The sequence below is a fragment of the Rattus norvegicus genome, chromosome 6 (assembly GCF_021556685.1).
Source record: "Rattus norvegicus strain SHRSP/BbbUtx chromosome 6, alternate assembly SHRSP_T2T, whole genome shotgun sequence".
NCBI classification, from domain to species: domain Eukaryota; kingdom Metazoa; phylum Chordata; class Mammalia; order Rodentia; family Muridae; genus Rattus; species Rattus norvegicus.
Window position 1 is genome coordinate 118,835,761 of NC_141539.1, and position 14,340 is coordinate 118,850,100.

Sequence of the window (14,340 nt, forward strand, 5' to 3'; positions counted from 1 at the left end):
ACCAGGTTTTGAATCCAGATATGTGCACGGAGATATGGGCACATCTACCCATCATTTGTGCAGTCATAATTTCCCATGATGAGTCTCACTCATCATCCACAATGTGTCATGTGACTCATTAACTTAATATAGACCTGGCCTCACCATTGAGTTAGCACAGTGATTTATAATCTGTCATTAGCCAAATGTCTGACAGTGATACTAAAAATTCATGTAAAGGCATTAGTATGAGTTCACAACTGGGTGATTTCCTTAATGCTCAATCACCAGAAACCAAAAGCTGTCCTGAATATGTCTTCAGTTGTGATTCTGTGGATATTCTGAGGGCAAGCTTTGGTGCCGAACTTTTACAAGTCCTGTGGTGACAGCTATTCTGATGTACTTCTTCCTGAAAATAGTAATTATCATTTTTATAAATACAGGAATTTGGCGAAGGGTCTCACATTGTATCTACAGAGTCAAATGACATCAATTATTGGCATCAATAAATGTGTGTGTGCATGTACATCTATGAATGCTCTGGCAGAAAGATATGGCTATGCATAATACTTGCATATGCCCATGGAGAAGTAATGATAATATCACATTTTGTAAGTCTAGTCTCCTTAGCATACTACTGGTTCTAGTGACCTATGTGACAGACTTATATTGCTTATTTTGATGAGATTTACTGTAAGGATATGTATGGCAAAACAGTTACATTGATTATGTAGGAATGAGTAGAGACAATTTGACTTTCTTGAGGTTTATGTCTTCATTTGAAAATTGTACAGAAACAATAGACTTTATTGGAAGAAAAACCTACAGAATTTGAAAATCATATGTAAGCTTTCAGACTAGAAAGTAACCAAAACAAAGTACTTACATATTAATGTGGAGAAAGGGAGACAATTGTAGGAAAGCAATAGAAACACTTTGCAGACTAAAGGAAGATACATATTAACCAAAAGGTTTTTGTTTTTCTGCAGCTTTAACACACTTGGTAACAGGGTAGTTACCTTTAGTGGTGATTTCTGGGAGTTTTCTAGACTCTGTGGACAAGAACATTTCTTGTCCCCAAGTAAAGGCTTAAAATGTGAGCTACTGTCAGACTTAACAGTGGGAAATCTACAGGGCCCTCAGAAAATCTTTGCTAGATATAAGATCTTTGGAGATTAGGGGAAAGAAAACTCCCAGAAGTATCTATCGCAGACAGGGAGTTCTTCACAAATATGACAAAGTAGAAAGCAATTGGGGAATAGCATAAAAGCCTTCTGTCTGGAAGGAAGATAGAACGGCAAAATGGTTTATTTTGATCAAGAGGTAAGAAGGAGCCTAGAGTCCACACCATCCCACTGGGACAATGTGATGCTCGGAGGGTTTTTGTGATCATGACTGTTGCTATCTGATCTCACTTGTTAGTCAATACTTGTATAACCATGTACTGGTGTGGCAATGGGAATTTGGGATTTCCTTATTTAGGTAAGGGGAATGAATAGTAGTAAGGACAGTTTGAAAAAAATTTTGGATCTCGATGTTCTTTGTTAAGGATGTGGGTGGAACAGGGTCTGGTGATTGACGTTTTTAATGCATGTATGGGGAAGATCATGAAAGATGGGCTGCTGTGGGTGTCAGGCCAGACAGAGCTATATAAGATACAGACCAGCTTGACTTACATGCTGAGACACTGTCTTAAAAAGTGAAGAGGGGAAAAAGTGTGATTAGTGCGTGAGAGGTTCTTATCCTAAGATAAAAATCCAGGGTACCATATAATAATGGTTTGCCCATCTTTTATATGAAAGGTCAATTACATGGTATCTTAAATATAAGTAAAATGATGATTGCAGGGTGATTATGTTAAGTAGGAAGCCAAGTAATAGTAAATGATAAATTTGATAAACTTAAAACTTTACAGGATGATTTACAGTTAAAAGCTAAATTGAAGATGTCTAATTATTTTCAGGTTGGCCTGGGCTTTCTAATGATACCATGTTAATGGACTCCCAAGAGATTAGATGCAAGATACTAAAGACATGATTTTCCAAATAAAACTATGAAGCTGCATCAATCCTTCACATGAAGTCACCGTTCCTCTTTTGAATGTATTTTTTTTATTATTAACTTGAGTATTTCTTATATACATTTCGAGTGTTATTCCCTTTCCCGGTTTCCGGGCAAACATCCCCCTCCCCCCTCCCCTTCTTTATGGGTGTTCCCCTCCCCATCCTCCCCCCCTTGCCGCCCTCCCCCCAACAATCTAGTTCACTGGGGGTTCAGTCTTAGCAGGACCCAGGGCTTCCCCTTCCACTGGTGCTCTTACTAGGATATTCATTGCTACCTATGAGGTCAGAGTCCAGGGTCAGTCCATGTATAGTCTTTAGGTAGTGGCTTAGTCCCTGGAAGCTCTGGTTGCTTGGCATTGTTGTACATATGGGGTCTCGAGCCCCTTCAAGCTCTTCCAGTTCTTTCTCTGATTCCTTCAACGGGGGTCCTATTCTCGATTCAGTGGTTTGCTGTTTTAATCTTTGCCTCTCTATTCCCTGCCAAGGGTATTCTTGTTCCCCTTTTAAAGAAGGAGTGAAGCATTGAATATATTTAATCAAGAAATTAACACTAGATAATTGGACAAAATATCACGCTAGATTTGTACCTCAGTATCTGAAGTCTTGCTTAACATCAGCTTTCACTCATGAAGGCTTTGGTAACTTCAGCGTGCGCGCGCGCGCGCGCGCACACACACACACACACACACACACACACACACACCCCAAATAAGGAACATGATGAAAACTCCAAGTCCTACATTTCATAATACTCAGTTTCATATTTCTTCCTGACTTCTTAATTCAAAGAAATCTTCATCTGGGTCCCAAAGAACGAGAGCAGGGAATATCCCAAAAGCTGTTGCCTACAGGAGCCTAGCATAACTAGCCTCCAGAGGCTCGACCCAGCAGCTGACTGAAACAGATGCATACACATATACAACCATTAGATGAGGTCCAGGACACTTTTGGGAGAATTGGGGGAAGGACTAACAGTCCTAAAGGGGTTGAGAACCCCACAGGAAGACCAACAGGACCTCTGGAAGCTCTCAGACACATACATGGGCAACCAAAGAGCATACACGGCCTAGACGGAGATCCCTGGCACATATGTAGCAGATGTGCAGATCAGTCTACATGGGTGCCTTGTGCATTGGTAGAGGGTGAGCCTAATTTGGAAGAGACATGATGTGCTAGGGTGAGGAGATACCCAGGGGAAGGCCTAACCTCTAAGAGGAAAAAGGGACAGAGATGGGGGGAGGAAATCTAGAAGGAAGATCAGTGTCTAGGATGTTCATTAATTAATTAAAAAAAAGAAAAAACAATCTAAGATCCATCTTATAATAAATTCCAATCCAAACCAATAAATCTTCATCTAAGAGCTGAACTCATTAGTACCTTCTGTTGATGTTTATATTAACCTAACCACATGTAATTTTACTATTCTGCTTCATCTGAAGTCACTTCTGATCTGTCCTCTTCTTCCTCCATCTCTGCTGAAAGATCTTAATGCCTCCTAATCTGTGGTAATGAGATCACAGCTTCCTTATTACTTCCTTTGGTGGCTTCATGGAAACAGAATAACTTCTGTATCTATAAGTGAACACTGGCTTTTATTCTGTAAATATACTTTTGTGTAGAGTTGAACTCTGGGAATAATTTTACTCCAAATATTCTCATATTCTCTCTCTTTGTCTCTGTCTCTCTGTCTCTCTGTCTCTGTCTCTGTCTCTCTCTCTCTTGTGTGTGTGAGTGTGTGTGTGTGTGAGTGTGTGTGTGTGTGAGTGTGTGTGTGTGTGTGTGTGTGTGTGTGTGTGTGTTTTGAAAGCTATTTCGTGACACGTTGGATGAAAGCTACAGAAATTTAATCTGATTCTCTCTTTAGGATCTTCTTTGAAGACCTGTAGCAATCCATAAAAATAAGGATGTAGCCTTTACAGAAAGTAGCAACCTACAAGATATTACAGTCTCATTGTCCTGGAGCTCCAAATGTGGAAACTCATGAGCCCAGACACTGGAGAAAATGAACAGAAATATAAACACTCAATTTCTCAAATATTTTGTTCTAAAATACTTAATAATCCCCAGTTATCCCAGAGAATGTAAGGACTAAAAGCCCTTAACTAGTGAATTACCTAATTACTAAAAGTTTATGCCATTTCATAAGTGTAAATGGAAATATATTGATAATGCTTAAAACTATTGATCCTTTTCCTACCTAAAAGAAAAAAAAACTACATGGAGAATCTATCAGGAAGATTTGTTATTTTTATTTTATGCAATTCTACATATTTTACTGAAAAATAAAATCTACCTAAAAACTAACCTGACAGATATTAAAACAAAGAATGGACATACAAGTAACACTAATATTGAATTTTAAAGTCAGGCTTTATATATATATATAGTTGTGATTCAGGTAAATAATACGTGGATTGATTTCCTGGACAGCATATTGTATGTGGAATGAGGTGAGAAATATGAGTTCAAATATATTGACTCACCCAACTTTATGAAGTTGTTCAGCAAGTTTATTTTTCATGCCACACAAAATTTGAGCTTCCCCTTAACCCTATGAATTATTACCATCTGGTTTCCATTATAGAAAAGGCATTGATTTCAGGCTTAGTGATGTCTTGTGTAATACATATAATATATGTTTTTACAACATATATGTCCAATTTAATGTAAACAAGAAAAATACTTAGCCCAAAGTCATATTTGAAAGAAGAAATTGGCAGCCTTCCCCTGATCATTAGAGCATAAAAGAGTAAATTAGTTTAACAGCTGACAAGTAAGTGACATGGGCTTAGTGTAATCAATGGGTCAGATATATTTTTTTCAATATTTATAAATAAAATCACACTACATCACTAGAAACTAGCCAGTATATTACAACATGCAGAAATACCAGTCCTTGTACAAGAGTTGCTTTTCCCATTTTTGATCACTGTTATTTAATTTGTCAAGTTAAAGATATTCCTGAAGCCTCTCTACTTTGGCCCCCCGTAAACACACCACCCAGGCTGGTTTTAACACAATTGAACATCTCTTGCAAGCATTACAGGCACACCACCTTATTTCTAACCACACATATTTGTTTTTCTGCCCAGTCTTATTATATTGGGGGAGAGGGGAGAAATTATCCTTCTACTGACATTCATATGCTAGAATATATGGATTATAGTCTTGTGGTTTATTTATTCAGGATTAAGAATCTGACCTTACTGGCCTCACGCCTTTTTAAAAGGAAGATAAAGAAAAAATGTAAGCATTTGTTCACAGAATGTGAATTTTGGACCTGCTAGGAAATTATATATGAGAAGTCAAGACCGGACTCTTCCCCTGTAGGTAGAATATGTTACTGTCTGTCCTTGACACTTTCTCTAGTATCTGGCTTTGAATCTTAGAGTAATTAAAATAAAGACTTTTAGAATTTTCTGGCAGTCATAATATGCCATATGGATGTATAAAAAGAAATACAATAAGGCTTCAGGGTAATTAAACTTAGGATTTCCCTCTTGAATATAGATACTTTAACAAATGAAGCTGGGAATAAGTGAGAGCTGCATAGGATTCTTCTCAACTCTCCCTGTCCACCTCAGGTCATTTCCTATAAGGAGCTCATGAGCTTGTTCCTCATAAGACAAAACATGTCAAGAATCCTCACACAATTTTCCTTTTTCAGGTAATTGAAACTAGCCTCCTATCAATTTTCTTACAAAAAGTAAATTTTACATAAAAATCACTGTGGAGGCCTAAAATTCTGAATTAAATAAAGTTGAAAATTCCCATTGTAGAAGATATGCTAAAAGTTAGAAACTTAATAGTTACGTGACAGGGCAGATAGCATGACGGCAAAGGCAGTATTCACCAGAGGAGGTTTTTCCATTGCGCTCTGGATGTGCTGACCCTGAGGTTTCCCCCGGAATAGGAAACTCAACTTCATAACTTGTGGTAATGAGGGCTGTGCTCTCCCATGAAGTTAAAACAACATTTATAAACTTTAACAGTTTTAGCAAGACAGTAAAATTCATTAAAGTAAATGTTTAGTATTAAATGTGGACCTATAAGCAGTATCCATAGCATAAAATTAATAAGATTTATTTCGATGAACTATCTTTAAACAAATAAATCTCATCAAAATGTCAAATTACTTACATTGTTGTTTGTCTTTTGTAATAATCCTTTAGTAATGTCATGAGCCCAGAGACAATTTTACCAAAATTTTCTCTAGTGTAGAATACCTAGCTATCAGTCGCTTTCACTCAAATCTAGCAACATCTCTGAAAGTGAACTTCAATCGAAACAATTTCTAATTAAAAAAAAATCCAACTACTGTTTTATATCATGCAAAAATTACATGGCTTGATCATAACGCACACAAACAGTATAGCACACATGTGTTATTCTTAACTAAGTCAATCTATTGCACGCTCCTCATAGGGAGTAGAATGTCATTGGACTGTTGTCTTAGCGTAAGGTGATGGATTTTCAGAAAAAAAAACAAACGAGCTGATTTAAACTACAGCCTTTAAAGACTGAAAAGTAACATCACCGTCCTGTGTTCGTTTACCATCTGCCATGAAATTACATCCATCTAGTTCAGGGGGGAAAAAAGCCAGCAGAGATAAATCTAAGCTCACTATAAAGAGTTTGTGTTTACGGCAGTGCCCAGCATGCTGGTATTGCTTAATAAATGTCAGATCTGATGGATAATATTCATTTAGATGTTACATGCTTGCTTTTATATTTCCCACTGCAAAGCTTTGAATTATGGGCAGTGCCATTAAATGTCTTTATTCTAATTTAATTTCACAATACCTAATTATGGAGGCTTACAATATTTAGTTTAAGTGTCTTAGGACTAAAGAATCATTGCTATTTGTGCTTTCTATTCAATTGCACACACGCCAGCAAACACTCATTGCAAACTCTCAGGAGCAGGCAAGAAGATGCATGTGGTTCAGGACTTACAACTCCCATCCTCAATAACATCTCAAACTAATGGAAGAAATATATACAGATGTAATTAACTATAAACCCATGTATCATTTGATTCATTATTTTGAGAGCACGCATGTCACACATTTATCTACTTTGGATCTGCATCCTTTTAGTATACTGTTTTCTCTGCATCTTTAATTTTATAAGTTTTCTTAAGTGATATTTTGGCTACTTTGTTATATAATTCAGCAGGAACCACAGCAACATGTTAGCTTGAAATGAATTTGAGAATGTTGCATGAAAATAATATTAAAAACTAATTAGAATTTAATGTTTTAAAAATACATTTCGGCCACAATGCGGTGAGAGAAAACTCCACTCTAAATATTGTAACCAAGGAATGCTTCATGAAGTAACCTTTACTCAAGACTGAATAAGATTCTAAATCTGGAAAATAAGTGCTTGAAATAAATGAACTTCCTTTATCTGTGGACCTTAAGTTTTTCAAAACAAAAACAGACAGACAAAACCCTGGTGAGTCTTTGCATTTTACAATGAAGTACAATCTGCTTGAAGGAACATGTTTCTCACCTAGAAGGAATTGTTTTCTGTTTTTTTTTCAATGCTTATTTTTATGTGGAGACCCTGTTAAGGAAAGAGTGCTCCCATTAAAAATGGTATCTCTCTTGATTAGGAATGGGAGGAGATAGCCTTTTCAAGGCCAGATGACAAAAAAATTATTTCTAAACACTCACAGAATTTTTTCTTTTAAAAAAAAGTAATCAGTTTGTAAAACTAATTTTCTTTTCTTCCTCTCTTTTGTTTTAACTTGAAAAGATTATTAAATAAAAATCAAAGTTAATTTCTGGTTCTGGGATTTGAGTAAACAAAATATCACTTGAAAATATGTGAAGCTTATGCAAAAATTTTGACCAATATTTGATCCCTGTGAACTATTGGAAATGTCACACTGCACAATCGTATACATCATACAAACTTTAACAATTTTTCTGCCAAAGATATATACTAAAGAGTTTATTGTAAAATCAGCCATGCATACAGTAATGTCTCAGTTTGAACACTAAAATTGTCAGATAATTAAAATGGAACGGAAATGAAGTTACAAGACACATGAAATATTTATGCCAAGAAATGACTGTTCTTCACCAGCCAAAGACAAAACACCATTGTAATCAGTGTTTACATTTTAGGGATCAAGACAATCTCTTCTGTGTGATGTAATTTTAAATTATTCATCCATTGTTGTATTGACAGTATTTTAACTTATTTTTTACTCTATTTATTTTTTATTTTTTCCATCTTTATTAAATCAGGTATTTCTTATTTACATTTCAAATGGTATTCCCTTTCCCGGTTTCCAGGTCAACATTTCCCTAACCCCTTCCCCTCCCATTCTATGTGGGTGTTCCCCTCCCCACCCTCCCTCCACTACCTCTCTCTCCCCAAGAATCCCGTTCACCAGCCTTGGCAGGACCAAGGGCTTCCCCTTCCACTGGTGCCCCTACTAGTCTGTTCATTGCTACCTAAGCAATTGGAGCCCAGGGTCAGTCCGTGTATAGTCTTTAGGTAGTGGCTTAGTCCCTGGAAGCTCTGGTTGCTTGGCATTGTTGTACATATGGGGTCTCGAGCCCCTTCAGCTCTTTCAGTTCCTTCTCTGATTCCTTCAACATGGGTCCCTTTAAGTACAGTAGTTTGCTGCTGGCATTCGCCTATGTATTTGCCTTACTCTGGCTGTGTCTCTCAGGAGAGATCTACATCCGGTTCCTGTCAGACTGCACTTCTTTGCTTAATCCATCTTATCTAGTCTGGTGGCTGTATATGTATTGGCCACATGTGGGGCAGGCTCTGAATGGGCATTCTTTCAGTCTCTGTTCTAAACTTTGCCTTCCTATCCCCTCCTAAGGGTAGTCTTGTTCCCCTTCTAAAGAAAGAGTGAAGAAGCATCCGCATTTTCGTCATCCTTCTTGAGTTTCATGTGTTCTGTGCATCTTGAGTAAATTAAGCATTTGGGTTAATATCCACTTATCAATGAGTGCATAGCATGTGTGTTTTTCTGTGATTGGGTTACCTCACTCAGAATGATATTTTCTAGTTCCATCCATTTGCCTATGAATTTCATAAAGTCATTGTTTTTGATAGCTGAGTAATATTCCACTGTGTAGATGTACCACATTTTCTGTATCCATTCCTCTGTTGAAGGGCATCTGGGTTCTTTCCAGCTTCTGACTCTTATAAATAAGGCTGATATGAACATAGTGGAGCATGTGTCTTTGTTATATGTTGGAGCATCTTTTGGGTATATGCCCAAGAGAGATATAGCTGGGTCCTCAGGTAGTGCAATGTCCAATTTTCTGAGGAACCTCCAGACTGATTTCCAGAATGGTTTTACCAGTCTACAATCCCACCAACAATGGAGGAGTGTTCCTCTTTCTCCACATCCTCGCCAGCATCTGCTGTCCCCTGAGTTTTTGATCTTAGCCTTTCTGACTGGTGTGAGGTGGAATCTCAGGGTTGTTTTGATTTGCATTTCCCTTATGACTAAAGATGTTGAACATTTCTTTAGGTGCTTCTCAGCCATTCGGCATTCCTCAGCTGTGAATTCTTTGTTTAGCTCTTACTTAACCCCATTTTAATAGGGTTATTTGTCTCCCTGCGGTCTAACTTCATGTTAACTTATTTTTTATTATTAAATGGTTATTGTATTTATTTATACTTCAAAGTTTGTCCCCTTTCCCAATTTCCCTCTACAAACTTCCCATCCCATTCTCCCTCCCCTTTGCCTCTAAGAGGGTGCTCCCTCCTACTCCTGCCTCACCCCCGTAGCATTCCCCTACACTGGGGCAACAAGCCTCCACAGGACCAGGGCCCTCTTCTCCCATTGATGTCAGATAAGGTAATCCTCTGCTACGTATGTAGCTGAAGGCATGAAGTCTAACTGAGTAACTATACTATGAAATATTGATATTACCAGACACCAAGTTTTGTAGAAGGCTAGAGGACTTCATTAAAGCAAAACTAAACTGTTGAGGTAAAAATAAAAACGCACGGACCAGTTCCCGCAGTCACCATTCCAAGCTGGCCCCCTGGTACTCTTGGACCCAGCGGTCACTCCCTGGTGTTAGTTCTGACACAGTAGAGACATCTAGAACTAACATTAATTTATCTGAGTGGTTGCTGGTTCCAGGGTGGCAGCACAGCCCTTTACCCTAGCTATCTTCTAGGCTCAACTGTCTCTTGGCTCCCATTGCTAGTTGCCCTGGCCAGTCCTGACCAGGCAGGAGCACTCTGGTCCCAGCCACCCAGTAAAAACAAGTCTCAACAAACTGTAACCCAACAATCAGATTTATATGTTAAATTCTCACTCCATAATACACCCACAACAATAAACTTAAGAACTGATTGATAAGGATATGAACCATCCACATAGATAAGATAAATTTCCCTACAGGAATCCATCCCAACTACCTTGACAATTCAAGACCACATGGGATCTGGGTCATCTTGATTCTCCTCCATACTCCTCCTCCTCTCCAGCCTTACAAAATTTTTGTCCCTGCCTTATTTTTTTTACTGTCCAATCATGGGCTTGATCTAACTGGTGCCAGTCCTCACCCGCATATTGGCATCAACCTACAATAAACAATTTCAGCAAACAGCTATTATTAACAACTTGGTACTTCTAAATTCTAGCTCTGTGATCTGGACCCTAGCACTGTGGATTGCTACCGTGACTATGTTGTATCTTTTCATTTCAAAGACAAATGACTTCTTTAGCAAAGAATGCATTGCTCACACAAAAGCTTACCTGTGGTCCCATCTTCTCATCTGTAGTGATTGCAATGTCTACCTGAGACAGATGGAAAGAGACTCGTTTGTACAGAAAACATGCTTCAAGTTGAGTCTGCTGACAGAACACGCATGTTCAGCCTTTGATTTCAACTCAAAGGTCAGTGAACATTTGTAAGTTTTGTTACCAACAGTTTAGTTCATTCATTTATAAATTAATACATTCCTAAATATAGCATAATAGTTTAATTATGTCTTAATATCAGTAGATGCCTTAAAGTATAAAAGAAAACAGAATCTATATAAACATTTGTAAAGTTATTAACTTTCTCAATAACTAATTAATTTAAATATAAAGAAATGAAATTTTTCCAAATGTCACATTTTCAGAGATTTTTTAAAAATATATTCTTTAAATTATTCAAACATGATCTTTGAAATATATGTAAGGTAGTGTTCAATACTGTTTTATTTAAAACACTATTATTGTATATAACAAGTAATTTATTTTTCCTTTCGTATATATACCTGAAATCAGACTGGGAATATGTCTAGAAGAAATTCTTCACTAAAAGTAGTAATCAGTATTTGAGTTTATGTCCAGTTATTTCAATATCTTCATGATTGAATATCATATATTTTGGAGCATGTAATCCATAGAGTTTTGTGTCTGACTCCTCAGAAGTTTCAATAAATATTCATCTAATTCATTAGACATGAAATTAAGATTAATGTTAAAATTAAAGAGGAACATTAGAAAAAGTAGTCAATAGTTTAAACATTTAAATTTTAGTTTCATCAGTGCATATTTCCTCTTCTTCTTCTTCTTCTTCCTCTTCTTCTTCTTCTTCTTCTTCTTCTTATTATTATTATTATTATTATTATTACTATTATTGCATTCATTTAACATCTGGCTCACTATCTCCCTCTTGGTCATACTTCACAATCCTTCCCCAATCCCTCCTCCCTTTTTCTTCGAGCTATTCCCATCCCCAACCCCATCACCACCCCAGGTATCCTCTCATTCTGGCACATCAAGTGTCTATGAGGCTAGGTGCATTCTCTCCTACTAAGGCCAGACAAAGCAGCCCATTTAGAAGAACATATCACACACACACAAGAACACAATTTTATAGTCCCTGCTCCAGTTCTTTGGGGCCCACATGAAAACCAAGCTACATGTCTGTTACGTGTATATGGGGAGACCAAGTTCCAGTCAGTGAATGATCTTGGTTGGTAGTTCAGAGTCTGAGTACCTAACCCAAGGATCCTGGTTAGTTCCCTCTGTTGGTCTTCCCATGTAGTCCCTGTCCCTTTTGGGAACATGGGTGATATGTACTCACTTATAAACTGATATTAGCCATAAAATACAGGATAATTTTACTACACTCCACAGACCCAAAGAAGCTAAACAAAGAATAGAGTACCTTTTTAACTCTTAAAGCTAAGACTATGAAAACCAAATAAAGAAGATTAGAAAAACATTCTGGAGTTGGGGATTTAGCTCAGTAGTAGAGCGCTTGCCTAGCAAGCGCAAGGCCCTGGGTTCTGTCCCCAGCTCCGAAAAAAAGAAAAGAAAAAAAAAAAAAGAAAAGAAAAACATTCTGCATATCACAATGTCAGACCATATCTTTTAATATTTACTTCCCTTTCTATATAAAACTTGAAAAATACTGTAATGATGTTTACAAAGGTGCAGTGTGAAAAATTGCAAATAGACATCTTAAAATAAAATGTCAAAAATCGGATTATGCAAAGTCATTTACGAGGTACAAAAGTGTAAAAGTTGCATTTGTGGCTAATGTCAAAATGAGATATATTCCAGTGTTATAAATTTCATAATGTTTTAAAGATAAATAAGAGTTTTACATAAGCTCTGGTACAATTTGGAACTACATAAGTGCTAAGTATGTGCTAAGTGATCTAAATGATGATGTTCACTTCAAAAACAAATCATTAATGGCAAATACCCAATGATTCTGATTCTTATGCATAATAATTCAAATGAACAAACATGAGCGAAATGGAAACTCTCAACATCTCTTGACCCAGCCTTCTACCAGTCTAGTTATGATTTCATACAAAACAGGCTTGGGTCACTTCCACATACTCTTTATATACATTTTTGGATTTGTTAAACTCCCTTTTTCTCTAAATCACCGTTGCTTATTTCCTCTAAATGACATGTTGCTTAGAGTGGATCCAATACACATTTTTTAACTTATTTTGTTTATTTGTCTTACCTGCATGCTTCAAAATAAATAGTTGCTAATGTAGCAATCAGTAAGTGTTAACGGAGCCTGGCAGTGATAGCACATGCCTTTACTCACGCACTCTGTTGGTAGAGTCAAGCGTATCTGTGATTGGAAGTCAGCCTGGTCTACTAATGAGTTTCATGACAGCCAGGACTACACAAAGAAACCCTGTCTTAAAAATCAAGAAAGCATTCAGGGAAAGGTACAAAGTCAGAAGAAAGTAATTAATAGGTGAAATGATCTCTTATCATTAGGATAAGATCATGAGAAATTAATTTTAGATATCCTGGCTAGATGGTGTTTTCCAGAACATACAACAAAGATATATTTAAATACAACAAAAATGCTCTGAGACAAGCACTCCAATGTTGGACATTTACAAAATTCAATAACAGCATATAGCTTGTGCAAATTTGGGAAATCATAATACTTGAAAATGACTTATATTCAGCAAAATGTTTCGCCCATATATTTACATTAGTAAAAAGAGTATATCAAATAAAACTGCATATAGTTCATGTTCCATTACAATGCTTATTATAACCTAAACTCCATTATGATGGTTTAGTCAGTATAGAGGTTATGTCCAGAATAATATATCTATTGTGCAGCAAACCTTTGACATTTTTCTATGCATTCACCTTAATCTTTCTTAAGCTCATGCTGATAACTCATTTCATGACTTATCCTTCTGTCCTCAAGTTGTCACCAGGTCGTCATGTCTAGTTATATATTGAAACTGTCTCCAGCATTTTATTGGCATCCTGTGTCTTTATATATTAACCTAAATTGATTTTCAGATAAGAATTTGAAGCTTTCAATTTGAGTTAATTTATGCTTTTAATAGAGCAAAATGCCTTCTTAAATAAGCTAAAACTTTACAAAGACTCCACAGGATACTCGATTCTGAACTGTTGTAAGTTACGTGATCCTTTTTGAATGCTTAGATCAACAAAGATGAAAGAACCTAGTTCGGTGTTCAGGAGAATAATATTTTATGCCATTAATGAAGAATTGAATGCTCACAGGAGGATGTTAACAACAAACAGAGGAGACATGGTCAGTAAAAACATTAAACAATAAAATGCACGATGTCTAAGAGGGACGTGTAACTTCATAACCAAGAATCAGGGAGATAGCAAGGAAGGAGATAATCAATAAAGGTAATTAGAGCAAAGTGCATTGAACACTTATTTTCCCTAGCCCTGAGATATTCCAGATGAGAAAGCTTTACTGACTCTGAATGACCTGGTAGATGAGAAGAACTGGCAGATCATAATTTGAATATCAACCTTTTTCAATTTCCTTTT

At 36.8% G+C, this 14,340-nt stretch overlaps 1 long non-coding RNA gene across 1 annotated transcript in view; it reads right to left on the reverse strand.

The window, feature by feature from the left end:
• The window catches only part of LOC102556510 (uncharacterized), a 33,618-nt gene that overhangs the window by 11,412 nt on the left and 7,866 nt on the right, over positions 1-14,340 (reverse strand). Inside the window, exon 3 of the long non-coding RNA XR_015622513.1 lies at positions 10,795-10,836. This is a non-coding gene — a long non-coding RNA (uncharacterized LOC102556510). The remainder of the gene's footprint in view (positions 1-10,794; positions 10,837-14,340) is intronic.